The sequence below is a fragment of the Euprymna scolopes genome, chromosome 35, assembly GCF_053919585.1.
Source record: "Euprymna scolopes isolate OS-2025 chromosome 35, ASM5391958v1, whole genome shotgun sequence".
Lineage (NCBI taxonomy): Eukaryota > Metazoa > Mollusca > Cephalopoda > Sepiida > Sepiolidae > Euprymna > Euprymna scolopes.
In genome coordinates this window covers 22,498,610-22,519,294 of record NC_136516.1, presented here as the reverse complement: position 1 = coordinate 22,519,294, position 20,685 = coordinate 22,498,610, and positions in this window count along the sequence as shown.

Genomic DNA, 20,685 nt, shown 5'->3' with positions numbered 1-20,685 from the left:
AATTCTTTTAAAACAATAGTCTTCTTTTCAAAACGTTGAATACAAAGATGAAAAAAAGCAAATTTGCACAATTTTATTGTTTCAATTCAAGCTAGGCTGAAAAGCTGCTGAAATATTAACAAAGCGTTTGACCCAGGAACCACTACTAAATGTACAGCACAATAAAGTTTTACAAAATTTTGTGGCAGCAACAAGAGTCTTGAAAAACACACGGACTTTCCAGAAACTGATATACAATGAAAGCAGATGACATTACTTATATCTATATATATAAAAACGAAAATGTTTGTTTGTGTGTGTGTGTGTGCGTGTGTAATGGGTGTGTGTGTGTGTGTGTGAGTGTGTGTGTGCATTTTCGTGTATGTTCGAGAAAGGCGTTTTTCCGAGAAGCGATCGGTCGGCTCACAACTTCTTAAAACTTTTTATATCACGTCGAAATCATAATATCTACGAGTTAACAACGGGAGTCGCCTGTCTATTTAATTTGTCCGACTTTCAAAAGTTAAATATTAAACATTTTTCGATCGCCGCATGTGGATTCGACTTTTTCGTATCACAAAAGAAGCGAACAGACCCGCATTAAATAAAATACTGCACCGTACTGAAAGTTGGCCTCATTAAGTCGTCAAGTACGAGCACCTGCCAATTCTTAATCTTACTTAAATTAATTCAAACATGTTTCCATTAAACGTCACACTTTTTTTTCACACTTTATTATTTTCCAACTGCGCGTCAAGACTTCGGATTCAATCCTTCCTACATACCTACCAAAACGTTTTTTTTTAAAACAAACACCCAGGCAACGATTTTTGTTTTGATTTACCCAAAAACATACACACCTCCAAACACCCGGGTAACGCCGAGTACCGCCGCTAGTCTATAATATAAATCTCACTTGTCTGTTTAAATGTATGCACGAATATTTGTATGTATGCATGTAATTATGCATGCTTGTATATTTTGCAAAAACTTTCAATAGAGGCGACGTATTTTCACGCGATCGCTCCCAGTGTGAGGCTCGACCCTTCGGACCATATATATCGAAAAATTGGCTAAAAACACTAATTCGTTCTTCCTCAAGTTTGCACTTTTCTACAGGGAAAGGTAGCAAAAAGTCGTTCCTACATGACAATTTTGCCATACACGCATGCGCAAAAAACGTTCTTTCTTGAATTAGTGTAAATAAAAAAAATAATACCTACTTTTGCTCACGCGATCATAGACCAGTCGGTTAAGCAGCAGCGATTTTTTAAAGATGTTTTCACATTGTTTGCTTATTTTTATTTGCAGTTTTCGTTGTTTTTAATAATATTTAAACAGGGTTATTACGTTCGCTTATTTTTCTATTTTCCATTTTTTATTTACTCCCCGCACGACATACCTCACCACATTCAGGCAACGCCGGGTAACCCCGCTAGTCTAATATAAAGCGATATATGTCTATCTCTGTCTCAACTATCATATAATTAGAATTTTGTCTTTGAGCAAGTGTGTGAATTCTTTCACTTTCTACTTCAAAACGGTTTGGGCCGATTTTTTAATGAAATTTCACACAACTGTAATTCATGCATCTGACAGTGTTCTTGGATAGGTTCTCTATCGGAATGTCTTAGATAAGTATTGATAATTTAAAAAATCCGATGCAAAAAGAAAAAATACGATTTTAAGCAAAGTTCAGATTTTACACGGTCTAACATCACAAATGCATTCGAGAAGATATATAACTACACAAGAAGAACACCCGGTAATAAAATCACAATATGACAAGGGCGCGTTCGAAATAAATGTTTCTGTTTCAAGTACAATTTCACAATGATACTTGACTTTTTCAATTTAAACTTAAATTCAAATCATTATCACAGTACAAAGAAAAAACTCAGGCATATAAAATCAACATTATATATAAGAAATAATTTCATAAAATCAACAGTAAGTTCTCTACAGTGCAATGTTGAATACAATGCGGTAAAGCATGAAACGCTTTTTTCTGGTGCACCGCGATGGGGTCCCAACTAGAGAAGGCAATCGGTTGATTTGATTGAAAAATGGACGATTTCATCAATTTCAATGAAAATTAAATATGGGAGTGCGAATCTTACATTGGTCATCATTCAATCTTGGGCAATGTCGGTTATATATATATATATATATATATATATATATATATATATATATATATATATATATATATATATGAGAATAATGGAAATAATATTCCGACGAGATGGAGAGATATGAAAGGAAAACACGAAGTTATATGTTCATCAACGTTTTGTCTTTATTGTGAGACTTCTTCCATTACCTGTTGTGTACCTTTTATCTCTCTCGCTGTCTCTCTCTCTTTCTCTCTCTCTCTCTCTACATATATATATATATATATATATATCCACATATATCTCTCTATATATATTTATATATATATATATCCACATACAGTACTGTTTCGCTGTTTTACAGTTCATCAGTGCAGTTAGACAAGCAAGAACGAACCCCCACCCCCTAAATGACAAGATCGAAACCTCACAGCCGTCTTAGAAGCTCCGACTGTCATTAAAGCGGTGGGGTTTCGATCCTGGCTTGAGGTTCTTGCCTGTCTAGCCGCACTGATGAGCTGTGAAACAGCGAACAGTACTGTATGTGGATGACTATAATGCTCCCTATCTTAAGTTGAGCATATTGGGAAGTGATATACAAATTACCTTTAGTATATATATATATATATATATATATATATATATATATATATATATATATATATATATATATATATAATAAATTCCACAGTCAAACAACGTCGCAGCGGACAAGAGCCAGCCATGACAGTCAACGAACCGGAAGTCCAAGACTCGAATTTCGCCTTCATTTGGGCTCATCAGTAAAACACATCCGAACTCAGGATTCGAAACCCGAGCCTTCGAAATCCGCCCTACAACGTAAACTATTAAAATAAAATAACTCAAATTATTGTTTAGAAATCTAAAGTAATTCACAGTTGTGTTCTTATTACCGCCCGCACTGAGGATTGAACATTCAAACAGCAGAAGAATATTACTTAGAATTAGATTTTACCTTATGCTTTATCCGTTACGCCACGGATCTTTCAGCAGGATACACCTCGGAAGTAACATCGACTAAAACGTTGTGAGGAGAACAGTTTTCTGAATAATTCAAATAATACAAATTGCGAATCATAATTACTTAGAGCGTCTACTCGATCATGGCTGATGGAACGAGAACAAAATACCTCCGTGGATTTAATAAAGAATCACTTTCCTTTTAAAATGCTTTGCTGATGACCGGGTTCAATAAGCTACATCTAAAAAAAGTTGGAGGGTACATCAGGCGAAAATTTGTGAAACAAGACAAGATGATAGCAGTAGGCCGAATAATCTAAATAATGAAGATGATCACAAAAATTCCAACATTTTTAAATGTTAAATATGATCAGATTTCAAATGAATAGTTGGAACATTCGGCTCGACAGCTAAAAAGAAACTGACAACTTAGAGAACTGCAGGAATAGAAATAAGAAATAGGGGAAGATTGTCTAATATTAATAAATGAAAAGTAAAATCAGATAATCAATTCGAAATACAATACGGAAAAATACAACGTGTATGAACAATATACTCCCGTGGATTAAATAAAGAATCACTCCACTTTTAAAATGCTGCGCAGATCATCGAGTTCAAAAGCTACACCTAAAAAAACGTCGGAGCTTAAATCAGACGGAACTGAAACAACACACAAGATAAGAGCACTAGGCCGAATAATCGAAATAATAATGATTATAGATCCACATCATAAAAAAATCCGACATTTTTAAATGTTAAATAGGATTAGATTTAAAAATAATACCTGAAACATGCAGTTCAACAGCAAAAAAAGAAACTGTCAACTTAGAAAATTTCGGGAATAAAAATAAGAAATAGGGGAAGATCGTCTAATATTAATAAGTGAACAGTCAAACCAAATAATCTATTCGGAACACAATATGAATAAATACAGTGTGTATTAACTTAAAAAAGAGGTATCAGGTGACTGCGTGATAAAGTTGGAAAATACATGTCCGGGCGGCAGGTAGGAGAGAGAAATAGAGAGCAAGAAACATTATATGAGACCAAAAAATTAACAAACGAATAGACATAACTGATTCTTGTAGAATCACGTTCGTTCGTGATGACGTCATGTGAACAATAAAGATTTTGTTTCTATTGCCCAAAGGCAAACGTTGTAACATTCGAAAGAAAAGAAAAGATTTTATGTTCACACCAATATCAAATTCATTTACGTTTATTCAAGAAAAATGAACAAAGATAAAATGGCAGCATAAAACATTTCTTTGCTCTTTGTTCTTCCCTGCAACTTGTTTCCCACAGAAGAGTCATTATGAGCGTTATTGTCATGGCAAATGCTCGACTGAGCTTTAATATATGGCTCCTTTTTTGCTAAGCTTTCACAAAAAAAAACACTCGACTAGCTACAACCACTATCTACAATCTCTTCGGGAATCATATCAGATATGCCTCATGGGAAAATACTTTTCTCTTCCCGCTGAACAGTGCGCAAATCGTTCAAAACGGCAATTGAAGCACATGTTCCTACGCGGAAATTCTATAGCAAACCCTACTCTCCCCAAAGGCAGCTTGCATACCGCAAATTTTATCGACATAAGTCCAGTACGAACAGACAAAAGTTATAGAAGCTAGAAGTAATTGCAAGAAAGAATAAAAAGACAGCAAAGTGAGAATATAGCGAAACCACCAGGGTAAAACGATAGCCCTAGATATATCTGAGGCTTTAGACAGGGTGTGGCACGATAGTCTACTCAGGAAAATCAGATTATACGGTATCTCTGGACGAATACTTAACATAATTAAATCCTTAAATAAGAGAAGAATCCAGATTGACCTCGACGGTCGTACATCTAAACAATATGATATAATCGGTTGTCTATCCTTGGACCTTTATTATTCCTAATATTTATAAATGATCTCCCTGATAAAATTGTCTCTGAGATGGGTGTATTTGCTTATGATATCACGCTCTATAACAGGCACGATGGGGAAAATAAATGAACGCATCACTAAGGAAATGACAGAAACCCTCGTGGAAGACCTCCAATCTGTAGTGGAATTGGGACAAAAATGGATGGTCACATTCAATGCTGCCAAGAGTAAACATTTTTCCTTCAATAATTGCAAGAAACCTTCTGAACCACCTATTGCTATGGCTAAAGCTACATTACCTGAAAGTACTTCTTTCAATCTACTTGGCTTTACGTTTACAGGAAACATGAGTTAGAATAGATACATTAAGAGCATTGCCAGGACCGATGCGAAAAAGGTTGACTCTCTCTACCGTACTAGAAACTTACTTACGCCTGAAAGAATCCTGTACCTCTACAAGGCAACCATTCTCCCTTGTATGGCGTAATGTTGTCACACTTTTGCTGGTGCATCTGCTACTAGTCGTTGGATCCTGGACAAGGTTCAAAAGATAGTCCCCAATATAATAGGCCATGAACTGTCATCTAAACTTCAATCTCTGTCCCATCGACGAAATGTTGCATCCGTCTGCCTGTTCTACAAGTATTTTAATGGTGGATGCGCTGACGAACTACGTCCTAGTATTAACTCGACGTAAATGCACCCGACAAAGCCGAGAAGCAGCAAAATCCCACCCCTACACAGTCTAGATCCCTAGATATGAGAAAGCCTTCTACTCATAGTTTGTTCCCCAGAAATGCTAGACTTTGGAACTCCCCTTCTGTTCCCTGCTTTCTCAACTGTACTGACATGCAGAAGTTCATGTGTATTTTAACAGACGTCTTACTGCTCAACTACCTACATAGTATTTCTGCAACATAGTAGCCCCCTACTTGTTTGGCAGGAAAAGAGAATAAAAAAAGTTTTAGTATTGGTAATCTTGAGTGAGATGAGTATAATAGCTGTCTTAAAAAACTAATTTCGTTTTAAAAATTTTCGAGTGGTCTTCATTGTATACTTCTGATCGAAAAATGAAGACCACTTGAAAATCTTTAAAACGATGTTAATTTATGTGTGTGTGTGTTCATGAGAAAAGATGCTTATTCAATTATATTTCACGGGCTTATTATGCCAATCCTTCAATTTACAAAGCTTTATGTAACCGCAGAGCATATGCAAATAAATGATAAAATGGCTGTATTCCAATTTACAAGATGTTGAGAATTGAACATTTTAACATGCTTGAAGAAGTAAACGGTAAGGTTCAAAAGAGAGTCGCCAATCTGATAGGCCCTGAACTGGCATCTAAGCTTCAGCCTCTGTCCCATCGACGAAACGTTGCATCCCTCTACCTGTTCTACAAGTATTTTAATGGTGAATGCTCTGTCAAACTGCAGACACTTGTACCCCCACGACGTAGACACCCCCAACAAACCCGACAGACAGCTAAATCCCACCCCCACAGAGAAGTGATCCCTAGATGTAGAATATCTTTCTACTCCAGTAGTTTCTTCCCCAGAACGGCTAGACTCTGTAATTCCATTCCAGGTCCCTTCTTCCCCAACTGTACTGACATGCAGAAGTTCAAGTGTAACGTGAACCGACATCTTGCTGACCAAATCCCAACAGTGCCCCAGTAGCTGCTGCCCCTGATAGTAGCCCCCTACACCACAGTGGCAATGTGCCTTGTTTGGGGTGAAAATGTAATTTAAAAAAAGATAAATAGCATCATGGATTTTGAAATATAAACTTTTTGTCATTTATTTACATCATGAAATTTGGAGTATATCCGTTTGTCATGTATTTATATATTTAAATATATATGCATGTTTGATGGAATTTACAACGTAAATTACATGCACCGATGAAGACAGTTTCGCGTGAAAGAGATACAGGGAGGGAAGATCCCTTATAATTTAAACTATTGTGATGGAATTCAAATTAAACACATGAAATGTTGCCAGAAAGACTTTTACAGTGGTCTGACATCGATACGTTTCTCCTTAAAAGTAGTGATCGATTATGTATGCCCTTGAATAGAGTTTTGAAGCAGAATCATGTTTAGAATTGCCATATTTATATAAAAATTTAATAACATTTTTTATCACATGCAAAGTCACTGATACAGAGTATATTTCAATGCTTGTTTATTTAGGCCATACAAAAGCGGAAACAAATAGAAAGTTATATGGTGTTATGGTCACAGTGAAGACATATGTTCTGCACTCGATATCTGAACGACGGGTCTTTCACTTAGATATTTCATGGGTTTTCTTTAAAAAACGAACACATAAAATGACGAGAACGACGATTATTTTAATTTTTTTAAGTGGAATCTGACGTAAAACCTTTTTTTAGTGGAATCTGGCGTAAAACTTTTCTTTTAGTGGAAACTTACGTAAGTTGTTTTTTTAGTGGAATCTGACGTAAAACTTTTTTTTAGTTTTTTTTTTTTTTTACACAGTGATCACCACTTATCAAGGCCCGGAAGCCACTCAGGGATAAGGGTTATTGCAAGTACATTACGTTAGTGAGGAGATTTTATGAAGTGTTTAATTAGGGGGCGGTTCATTAGGAATTTGTTAACATTAGACTTGAAGACATCCAAGTTGTAGTCCGGAGGGAAGCAGGCAGACGGAACAGAGTTCCACAGGCGTGCAGTTCTAAGAAAGAAGCTTTGCTCATGAAATCCGCGTTTTGATTTTGGCACAGATATAGAGTGGGGGAAATTTTTCACAGTGGATTCAGCTAGACGGGTGTTTTTCGTGAAAGATTGGCGAGGGGGGACCTGGGATTGGAGTTCAGAGGAGCACCTGCCATGAAAATAACGATAAAACAAGGATAGGCTCGCAACGTCTCTTCTGTGGGAGAGGGGTTGCAGGGTAGAGAAAAGGGCATCCCCCACTAAACCACGAAGTCTATTTTGTACTCTGTCAAGGCATGATAGGCTGTTTTTGGCAGCTCCTGCCCAGATATGGCAACAGTATTCCATCCTTGGCCGTACTTGGCTTTTATATAGATAGAGAATTGCATCAGTAGTGAGATATCTTCTGGAGCGGTAGAAGGATCCCACCATCTTTCCAGCGACCTTGGCAACAGACTTGATGTACGTGTTCCATTTCAGATCAGGAGTAAAGGTCAAACCCAGAAGCTTGTCAAAACACGGGGCCTCACCCAGACGAGAGCCATCCATCACAATTGATGCCAGCTGGGGATCAGAGCGTTGATGATGTAAGGATAGGAGTTTGGTTTTGGATGCATTAAAGGTAACTAGCCACATCTTCCCCCACTGAACCACGCGCTCGAGATCAGAGGAGAGAGAATCCGAGAGAACTTCGTCATTTACAGCCTTTGATGTGTTGCCGTAGATGGTCGTGTCATCAGCATAGATGTCAACGAATGATTTAAGTATGTGTTTAGGGAGGTCATTGATGTAGATCAGGAAGAGAGTTGGGCCCAGTATTGACCCCTGAGGGACTCCAGCATTTATATTGCAGGCCTCCGATTTTTGTCCATCTACCACTACTCTTATGAGCCTATCGGAGAGAAATGATTTAATGATTGAGAAATGATGTAAAAAGAGAAAATGATGTAAAAAGAGAAATGATTTAATGATTGAGAAATGATGTAAAACTGTTTTTTTAGTGGAATCTGGCGTAAAAGTTTATTTTTAGTGGAATATGACGTAAAACCTTTTTTTAGTGGAATCTGACGTAAAACTTTTTTTTTAATGGAATCTGACATAATTTTTCTTTTTTTAGTTGAATCTGATGTAAAATCAAATTATTGAAGAAGTTTCTTAGAATCACATTTAATTTATTAGCCGGATAAGAAATGTTTTCAAAATGAGCAGAAACAACTGTAAGTTATTTAAGTCAGAAATGGCTTCCCGGCTCGGTTCGTAAGTAAGTATGAAACACTAATATCTGTAAAAATTTAATATTTATGATTATTATTATTTCCGCCTCTTTTAAAAAGTACGTTTATTAATAGTTAACTACTGCTTGTGAAAAAAAACCGTCGATCAGTTTGCCTTCGTGCGAGACGGCGACTTCCCAATCACTTGATCCTTTAGACCATTTTAATAACGTTTATGCATGTATTTGGCTTTATAAATGTTAAATTTAACCTAATTCTTGACGCGGTTGATGGTGCCCTGGGGTTATGTTCTTTGCTAATAAAGTCAGAGATGACTTCGTGGCTGGGTGCGAATCACACAACAGAAATCGGGACTTCTACACTGAAGATTTCGAAAGGATGAAACACTAGTGCCGGTCATTATTAAAAAAACGCGATCTATATATATATATATATATATATATATATATATATATATATATATATATACAGGGTGACCCCCTCCAAAAAAACGGGCTCCAACTCTAATTAGGCCCCGTTTCTTAGTGTTTTGTTCGAACAAAATTTAACACAGTGTATTCTTTGTCCCAGCTCCCATCGGGGACTTGGTGTGATCACGATCGTTGATTCTGCCATGTCCTATATAATAAGGGTACTTGATGAATAAATAATGGAGATATCACGTTTTTTTTGTCATCCTGTGTGTGTGTATATATATATATATATATATATATATATATATATATATATATATATATAAAGTCTTTTTAATAATGACTGACACTAGAGCCCCCCCCCACTCTTTACCAGTATTTCGTAAATATGCTTTCACCCGACGCGTATTTACGCTATTAAGCCCACTATTAATTTGTTTGTAAACTAGCTGATGGTCATAACGACGCGAGGGTGTACATGTGATACATACGCGAGGAGGAATATTCACGGCACTGATTCATGGTCTGATGGTGAGAGCTGCCGGCCGTCAATGTAACAGTTGTAGGTTCGATCTACGGCTGGGAAAGGTGTATGTCTTGCCGCACTAATGGATTGTGATACAACGAAACAGTACTACCAAATACAAACCTCATACTCTCACTGGATTTCTGCAGCACTAATTTTGGGACATTGCAAAGTATTTATTTTTCCGTTTAACTTTTATTTTCCTTTAAGAACTTTTATATCTATCGTTTTCAAAAATTGCGCTAACCAGCAAAATTAGATTTTTATCTATATATTCCATTTGCTTACTTTTTTTCCTCTGAGGAGATGAGTCTATCTTTGAAACTCCACGGAATAAGGAATTTTTCTCACTTTTTCTCGTATTTTTTGTTTTGAATAAAATATTGTGAAATTAATTCACAATATTCTGGGGTCTATTACTTAACTCTCTCTCTCTCTCTCTCTCTCTATATATATATATATATATATATATATATATATATATTTGTTTACTGTTTTGGAGGGAAAGAATTCCAACAAAGGGCTCGATCACAAGGAAAAACTTTTTCGATATAAGAGCTTAATATTTATTTATTTAATTGTACAGAAGTTCAGAAAAACATTGGTACTGTCGGTTTCAAGCTCAGCATAAAGGAGACCAGTTAATGGTAAAACGTAAATGATGTTATGGCTGACGAAAGCCTAACACCATTTACGTTTTACCCTTAACTGGTCCCCTTTATGTTGGGCTTTAAACCGACGGTACCAATGTTATTTGGAACTTCTGTACAATTAAATATATATATATATATATATATATATATATATATATATATACTTGTTTATTTTACATAATATTGCTTTGTAAGTTTGTTTATAAACGTATTTGTTTAAATATACATATATATTATTATTATTATCATAATTATTTACTATAATAATTATTAAATACCTACAGACACTAGTGTTTCATCCTTTCGGGAATCATCAGTGCTAGGTGTCCCGGTAAACACCAGTCGAGAGATTCGAATCCCGGCAACAGAAGTCATGTCTGGCTTTATTAGCAAGGACCTGAAGCATTTGGCTATCGTAAACCGTGACAGATACAGTTGAAATTAAACATTTATTCTTAAATTATGCTTTTAACGTCACTCACAGAATGATCTAAAGATTATTTGACGATCTGCGCGTATGAGCTGAGTTGATCCACTTTATTACAACTGAAAGTACTCAACGATAAGAAACAAGTGATTGTCTGTATTTTTGAGATGAGGAGTTTTCATTTATTGAGATTGTCGGACTGACTTCCTCATCTTGGTTGTTATAGTCACAACGTTTCGGCCGTTTTGCCCTCCGGCCTTCATCAGGTGTTTTGTATCGAACTGGGAAACCGTTTTTTAGGAGTCTCGAACCCAGTTCGATACAAAACAGCTGCTGAAGGCCGGAGGGCAAAACGGCCGAAACGTTGTGACCATAACAACCAAGATGAGGAAGTCAGTCCAACAATCTCAATAAATAGATAGAAAACAAGTTTCTTTAAGGAGCTAACATTATTTACTATAATAATTATTAAATACCTACAGACACTAGTGTTTTTATATATATTAAGATGAAATACGTTATATATATGTATATTAAACGTTATATATAAACGTATGTATATACTTTATATATATAACAGTATAGATATGCGTATGTATATATGTTATATATATATATATATATGTGAGGAAGTGTCTGTATGTCTGTGTCTGGCTGTGTACATTCCCTACAAATTAACTCTGTCAATTTTCAGTCTACAGACTCGAAATTTGATAGACAGGGTAGTGAGATTTGGCTGTTAGGGGTCAGAATTCAACAATTTTACCTTTGAAAACTCTACCAAACTCCACCGCCAAATTTGTGTATAAACACTTGCAATTTTAGATATAGGTTTCTTGGACATGGATCTAACTTAATAACTTACTTTGAGCCCAAAACAATAAATGTTAAGAGGGGTCATAATAGGGGTCAAAGTTTTTAAAAAAATTGACCTCTGCGGTCTCTACCAAATTGCTCAGACAATTTCTGGTCTAAAAATTTGAAATTTTACATAAAGATATTCAGAGATAGGGCAAGCTTTTTATTCGGTTTGTGTCGAAAATACCATACATAAATGTATGTGTATATGTTTGCATGTCTGCCTAAAACTTTCGATGAATTTTCACAAGATCAGTATCGTTTTTAAGCTCGAGCCTTCAGACGACAAATACCGAAGAATTGGTTAAAGACATTAATTTCTTCACCCTCAGCTAGTCACTTTTCTAGAGGGAGGGATCGCTTTTTTCACCGATATTTTCGAAAATCATCCCCTCTTTTCGATTGTGTAGCCTTAATTTAAACCTACGTCACTACTGGTTTCACGTTGGTCGTAACAGCAAAGACATCACGTTTTTTCCCGTTATTTTCTTCCTTCGCGGTACGGGTTCGAGCCTGCCTTCCTACTACCACTTTTTTTTTTTGCTCAACATACACGTCCAAACACCCGCCCAACGCCGGGCACCCATGCTAGTATATATATATCTATAATATAAAGCTGAACCTCTGTGTGTGTGGATGGGGGGTCTGGTCACGAATAGGCTCCTATATGGTTGACTATTTTAAAAAACTGATTACATATAATGATAGATGTATCGAGAGACAGGCATGGGTATGTCTGATCTGGCAGAACGGTGGTTCATTCAAATTGCGGGGTCTTCGTACGCGCCTGGTCCACAAAGTATGGAAAAAGAAAATTCAAAAATTTTAAAAAAAAGTTTACAAGTGTTTTTGATATATATGTACATAATAATACTTTGATAAGTATGTTTTAACTTAAATAGGGATGGTATAATAAAATTGTGGTGTCTGCGTTCGCACCTGGCCTCCATAGAATGGAAATAGGCACAAACTTTAATAAAGACTTTTCATATCTATCTGCGTAAGTATACTTTGATAATTATGTTTCAGATTGAAGAAATACGGTATAATAAAATTATGGGGTGCTCGTTCGCGCCTAACCTCCATAGAATGGAAATATGTCACAAAGTGTAACAAGGTTTTTTTAATATAGATCCACAGAATATTGTGAAAAGTGTTTCAGTGTGAACAGGTATGGTATAAAAAATTATGGGGTTTATCTATTTCATTTTTACTTTCATCATATTTTGCTTTGGTTTTGATATCCCCAAATTCAACCCTAATTTACAACCCTTCCTTTTCATAACCTATCATACTTTCATAAATCAAAGTCCTTTTCTGTAGGCTGTTTTTTGGACCCAGTTAACGACCGGTACTTTTTCTAGTATATATATATATATATATATATATATATATATATATATATATATATATATATATATATATATTAAGATGAAATACGTTTACAAATTAAATTACAAAGCAATGTAATGTAAAATAAACACGTATAGATTTATTTAATATTAATATTTCGACATTATTATATTTATGTATTTTCTTTTCTTTTTTATCCTTGCTATGATGGTAAACGTACTATTTATAAAGAATTCCCGCGTTGTTCTTCAGCGGTAATATTTTTTATGAGATTTTGCTTGGTGCACGTGATATGAAATACGAACTGCATTATGCCATTCACCACTTAGATAATGAAAAAACTCAAAAAATATAAAAATATTATGATGGCGTATATTGCCGAAATAATTAATTTAAACAAATGTTCGTTTATTTTACTGCGTTGGACATTGGTTTGTAAGAGTATTTAGTGCGTATTTTTCTTTTAAAATTTAAACAACGTTTATATCACGGAAAACACAGCTTTGATTTTCATATAACGCGCTCAAGCGTAATCTTCAGGCATTTGAAAATATCACCGGATCCTATTCTGTCAATTTATTTACCACCATGGCGAGAAAAAAATAAATAAAATTCTGATGAATCTGCATATCGTCAAAATATAAATTTGATATATTATTGTTGCGTTGTGATTTGCCTTATACGCGTATTTCGAACATATTTTTTAAAACTTAAACAACACTTTTATCACGGAAAATACAAATTTGATTAACACATTTCACACACACACGCACGCACACGCATACACATAAACACACGCACACACACACAAACACGTATATATATATATATATATATATATATATATATATATATATATACTAGCAAATGTACCCGTCGTTGACTGGGTTCAAAAACAGCCTACGGAAAATGGACTCTGATATACGAAAGTATGATAGGTTATGAAAAGGAAGGGTTGTAAAGAGATAGCTTCGAATTTGGGGGTATCAAAACCAAAGAAAAATATGATGAAAGTAAAAATAAAATAGATACACCCCATAATTTTTTATACCATACCTGTTCACACTGAAACACTTTTCACAATATTCTGTGGATGTATATTAAAAACCTTGTTAAACTTTGTGACATATTTCCATTCTATGGAGGTCAGGTGCGAACGAACACCCCATAATTTTATTATACCATATTTCTTCACAGTGAAACATAATTATCAAAGTATACTTACGCAGATAGATATAAAAAGTCTTTTAAGTTTGTGCCTATTTCCATTCTATGGAGCCCAGGCGCGAACGCAGACCCCACAATTATATTATACCATCCCTATTTAAGTTAAAACATACTTATCAAAGTATTCTTATGTAGATCTATATCAAAACCACTTGTAAACGTTTTTTTTTTAATTTTAATTTTTTTATTTCCATACTTTGTGGACCAGGCGCATACGCAGACCCCACAATTTTAATGAATCATCATTATGCCAGATCAAACATGCCCATTCCTGTGTCTCGATACATCTTCTATCATTATCTGTGATCAGCTTTCTATAATAGTCAACCATATAGGAGCCTATCCGTGACCAGACACAGACACAGCGTTATATATATATATATATATATATATATATATATATATATATATATATATATATATAGAGAGAGAGAGAGAGAGAGAGAGAGAGAGAGAGAGAGAGAGAGAGAGGGGGAGAGAGAGAGAGAGAGAGAGAGAGATGTTTACAGTTTTTTGGGGAAAGAATTCCAACATTTCATTTTCGTGCGTATCACGCCCATTTCTCTCTCTCTCTCTCTCTCTCTCTCTCTCTCTCTCTCTCTCTCTCTCTCTCTCTCATAACTTCTGGTTTTTCAACGATTTGATGTTTTAAACGAGATTCTAATTACCATGTTCTGAATTGTCGTATATTACGATTAAATGTGCAGCAACATGAATTAAGTTGGAATTTTCTTTGCGTGTTGATGCGATTACACTTTTATTTCTTTTCACTTTGCAGTTTTCAGTTTAGATTTTCGTTTTCTCAAAGATAACTGAGATGCGCTGTCTGTCGTCCTGTCACGTTGAGGTTTTCAATATATATATATATGTATATATATATATATATATATATATATATATATATATATATATATATATATATACTAGCCAAAGTACCCGTCGGTGATATATACGTTTTATTTTTTATTACCGTATCTTTCTGTTAAGTTACATTATTGTTTCAGCTACCCGGCCGTTTTTTTGGCCGCCCCAAAAAACGGCCGCGTAGCTGAAATAATAATGTAACTTAACAGAAAGATACGGTAATAAAAATAAAAAGCATATTTGCTCTACAACAGTATTAAGCACTTTCTTTAGTTTTTATTAATTACCATTTCTACTATATATATATGTGTGTGTGTGTGTGTGTGTGTGTGTGTGTGTGTGTGTGTGTGTGTGTGTGTGTGTGTGTGTGTGTGTGTGTGCGTGCATGTGTGTGTTCTTTGATTTTCGTTATATAATTTTCATTGACCGGGAGCTGCATTGTCCGCCTCTCTGCGTGAATCTTTTGTTTCTTTTTTATTTCTCACTGAAGTAAGCTGACGTGGTGCAGGATTGCATTCATTCTCGTCTTCGTCGCCGATATACAAACACGGTTCACGAACGCGTACCTGTGTTTCTAACGCACTTTTCTTCTGATTTCTCCTGATTCCATTCATGACAAATCTTGGGTGCAACTGCACGCGTAGAAAAATGCGTTTTTTTTTTCATTTGCGTACGTATCACGCCCATCTTTCGCTTTCTCTCTCTCTCTCTCTCTCTCTCTCTCTCTCTCAGAACTTCTGGCTTTCCAACGATTTGATGTTTTAAACGGTTTTCTAATCACCGTGTTCTGAATTGTCGTAAATTACGATTAAATGCGCAAGAACATGAATTAAGTTGGAGTTATCTTTGCGTGTTGATGCGATTACACTTTTATTTCTTTTCAGTTTTCAGTTTTCAGTTTTGATTTTCGTTTTCATAAGAACCGTCCTCAAAGATAACCGAGATGCGCTGTCTGTCGTTCTGTCACATTGAGGTTTTAAATATTATATAAATCTGATTGTAGACTGGCTTTATACACCCGGCGTTGCCAAGTCGAAATATAATGGTGGGCAGGAGGTTTAAACACATACTATTTAAGATGCACTGGATGCCCTAACTTCTTTCGATTTTCAATAAACTGAACCCATTGGATTGATGAAAGTATAAAACACATCAATTTTGATCTATGAAAATTAAACGAGAAATCACTCTCATACATTAAAGGGGAAATAACTCTAAAAAAAGAAAAGAAATAAACTGTTTCTAAAAGCAACTGGTTTCGGCGAAATCGAAAACAAAGAAAATTAAAAATACATTAAATGAATCAATTTTACATAGTATTTATAAATAGAACGATGAAAATAATCATATAAGAAGAAAAATAAATAACATGGAAGATATGTAAACGCCCGTTTTCAGTATGAAAATTAATTTGTGAAACGGTGTACCTTTTGTATGAATTAATAAAATTATGAACGAAATAACAGACATGAAATACGACTTTATTTATAATAAATGATGCGTCGGTGAAACTTGTTGTGAACACATGTCATTCTATTAAAAGACTGCGATTGATTGAAATAAATTTCGTCTTCATTGCAAACGGCATATGAATATAAGTTTAGAATTCTATCCACATGATGGAAAATAAAAGTCGGTGACACGAGTGTATGGAAAGACAAACTTATTAAATATTGCCATTCTTAAAATACGTTTTAATATTGCCGGGTTTTGAAATAGGCTTTAATATTCCCGGGTCTTAAAATGCGCCTTAATATTGCCGGGTCTTAAAATACGCTTCAATGTTACCGGGTCTTAAAACGCGCTTTAATATTGCCGGGTCTTAAAATACGCTTCAATGTTACCGGGTCTTAAAATGCGCTTTAATATTGCCAGGTCTTAAAATACGCTTCAATGTTACCGGGTCTTAAAATGCGCCTTAATATTGCCGGGTCTTAAAATACGCTTCAATGTTACCGGGTCTTAAAACGCGCTTTAATATTGCCGGGTCTTAAAATACGCTTCAATGTTACCGGGTCTTAAAATGCGCTTTAATATTGCCAGGTCTTAAAATACGCTTCAATGTTACCGGGTCTTAAAATGCGCTTTAATATTGCCAGGTCTTAAAATACGCTTCAATGTTACCGGGTCTTAAAACGCGCTTTAATATTGCCGGGTCTTAAAATACGCTTCAATGTTACCGGGTCTTAAAATGCGCCTTAATATTGCCGGGTCTTAAAATACGCTATAATATTGCCAGGTCTTAAAAGATGCTTTAATATTGCCAGGTCTTAAAATACGCTTCAATGTTACCGGGTCTTAAAATGCGCCTTAATATTGCCGGGTCTAAAAATACGCTTCAATGTTACCGGGTCTTAAAATGCGCCTTAATATTGCCGGGTCTTAAAATGCGCTTTAATATTGCCAGGTCTTAAAATACGCTTCAATGTTACCGGGTCTTAAAATGCGCCTTAATATTGCCGGGTCTTAAAATACGCTTCAATGTTACCGGGTCTTAAAACGCGCTTTAATATTGCCGGGTCTTAAAATACGCTTCAATGTTACCGGGTCTTAAAATGCGCTTTAATATTGCCAGGTCTTAAAATACGCTTCAATGTTACCGGGTCTTAAAATGCGCCTTAATATTGCCGGGTCTTAAAATACGCTTCAATGTTACCGGGTCTTAAAACGCGCTTTAATATTGCCGGGTCTTAAAATACGCTTCAATGTTACCGGGTCTTAAAACGCGCCTTAATATTGCCGGGTCTTAAAATGCGCTATAACATTGCCAGGTCTTAAAATATGCTTTAATATTGCCAGGTCTTAAAATATGCTTTAATATTACCGGGTCTTAAAATGCGCCTTAATATTGCCGGGTCTTAAAATACGCTTCAATGTTACCGGGTCTTAAAACGCGCTTTAATATTGCCGGGTCTTAAAATACGCTTCAATGTTACCGGGTCTTAAAATGCGCCTTAATATTGCCGGGTCTTAAAATACGCTTCAATGTTACCGGGTCTTAAAACGCGCTTTAATATTGCCGGGTCTTAAAATACGCTTCAATGTTACCGGGTCTTAAAACGCGCTTTAATATTGCCGGGTCTTAAAATACGCTTCAATGTTACCGGGTCTTAAAATGCGCTTTAATATTGCCAGGTCTTAAAATACGCTTCAATGTTACCGGGTCTTAAAATGCGCCTTAATATTGCCGGGTCTTAAAATACGCTTCAATGTTACCGGGTCTTAAAACGCGCTTTAATATTGCCGGGTCTTAAAATACGCTTCAATGTTACCGGGTCTTAAAACGCGCCTTAATATTGCCGGGTCTTAAAATGCGCTATAATATTGCCAGGTCTTAAAATATGCTTTAATATTGCCAGGTCTTAAAATATGCTTTAATATTACCGGGTCTTAAAATGCGCCTTAATATTGCCGGGTCTTAAAATACGCTTCAATGTTACCGGGTCTTAAAACGCGCTTTAATATTGCCGGGTCTTAAAATACGCTTCAATGTTACCGGGTCTTAAAATGCGCCTTAATATTGCCGGGTCTTAAAATACGCTTCAATGTTACCGGGTCTTAAAACGCGCTTTAATATTGCCGGGTCTTAAAATACGCTTCAATGTTACCGGGTCTTAAAATGCGCTTTAATATTGCCAGGTCTAAAAATATGCTTTAATATTGCCAGGTCTTAAAATATGCTTTAATATTACCGGGTCTTAAAATGCGCCTTAATATTGCCGGGTCTTAAAATACGCTTCAATGTTACCGGGTCTTAAAACGCGCTTTAATATTGCCAGGTCTTAAAATACGCTTCAATGTTACCGGGTCTTAAAATGCGCCTTAATATTGCCGGGTCTTAAAATACGCTTCAATGTTACCGGGTCTTAAAACGCGCTTTAATATTGCCGGGTCTTAAAATACGCTTCAATGTTACCGGGTCTTAAAATGCGCTTTAATATTGCCAGGTCTTAAAATACGCTTCAATGTTACCGGGTCTTAAAATGCGCCTTAATATTGCCGGGTCTTAAAATACGCTTCAATGTTACCGGGTCTTAAAACGCGCTTTAATATTACCGGGTCTTAAAATATGCTTTAATATTACCGGGTCTTAAAATGCGCCTTAATATTGCCGGGTCTTAAAATACGCTTCAATGTTACCGGGTCTTAAAACGCGCTTTAATATTGCCGGGTCTTAAAATATGCTTCAATGTTACCGGGTCTTAAAATATGCTTTAATATTACCGGGTCTTAAAATGCGCCTTAATATTGCCGGATCTTAAAATACGCTTCAATGTTACCGGGTCTTAAAATGCGCTTTAATATTGCCAGGTCTTAAAATATGCTTTAATATTGCCAGGTCTTAAAATATGCTTTAATATTACCGGGTCTTAAAATATGCTTTAATATTACCGGGTCTTAAAATGCGCCTTAATATTGCCGGGTCTTAAAATACGCTTCAATGTTACCGGGTCTTAAAACGCGCTTTAATATTGCCGGGTCTTAAAATACGCTTCAATGTTACCGGGTCTTAAAACGCGCTTTAATATTGCCGGGTCTTAAAATACGCTTCAATGTTACCGGGTCTTAAAATGCGCGATAATATTGCCGGGTCTTAAAATACGCTTCAATATTACCGGGTCTTAAAACGCGCCTTAATATTGCCGGGTCTTAAAATGCGCTTCAATGTTACCGGGTCTTAAAATGCGCCTTAATATTGCCGGGTCTTAAAATACGCTTCAATGTAACCGGGTCTTAAAACGCGCCTTAATATTACCGGGTCTTAAAATGCGCCTTAATATTGCCGGGTCTTAAAATACGCTTCAATGTTACCGGGTCTTAAAACGCGCTTTAATATTGCCGGGTCTTAAAATACGCTTCAACGTTACCGGGTCTTAAAACGCGCTTTAATATTGCCGGGTCTTAAAATACGCTTCAATGTTACCGGGTCTTAAAATGCGCCTTAATATTGCCGGGTCTTAAAATACGCTTCAATGTTACCGGGTCTTAAAATGCGCCTTAATATTGCCGGGTCTTAAAATACGCTTCAATGTTACCGGGTCTTAAAACGCGCTTTAATATTGCCGGGTCTTAAAATACACTTCAATGTTACCGGGTCTTAAAATGCGCTTTAATATTGCCAGGTCTTAAAATACGCTTCAATGTTACCGGGTCTTAAAATGCGCCTTAATATTGCCGGGTCTTAAAATACGCTTCAATGTTACCGGGTCTTAAAACGCGCTTTATAATTGCCGGGTCTTAAAATACGCTTCAATGTTACCGGGTCTTAAAACGCGCTTTAATATTGCCGGGTCTTAAAATATGCTTTAATATTGCCAGGTCTTAAAATATGCTTTAATATTACCGGGTCTTAAAATATGCTTTAATATTACCGGGTCTTAAAATGCGCCTTAATATTGCCGGGTCTTAAAATACGCTTCAATGTTACCGGGTCTTAAAACGCGCTTTAATATTGCCAGGTCTTAAAATACGCTTCAATGTTACCGGGTCTTAAAAT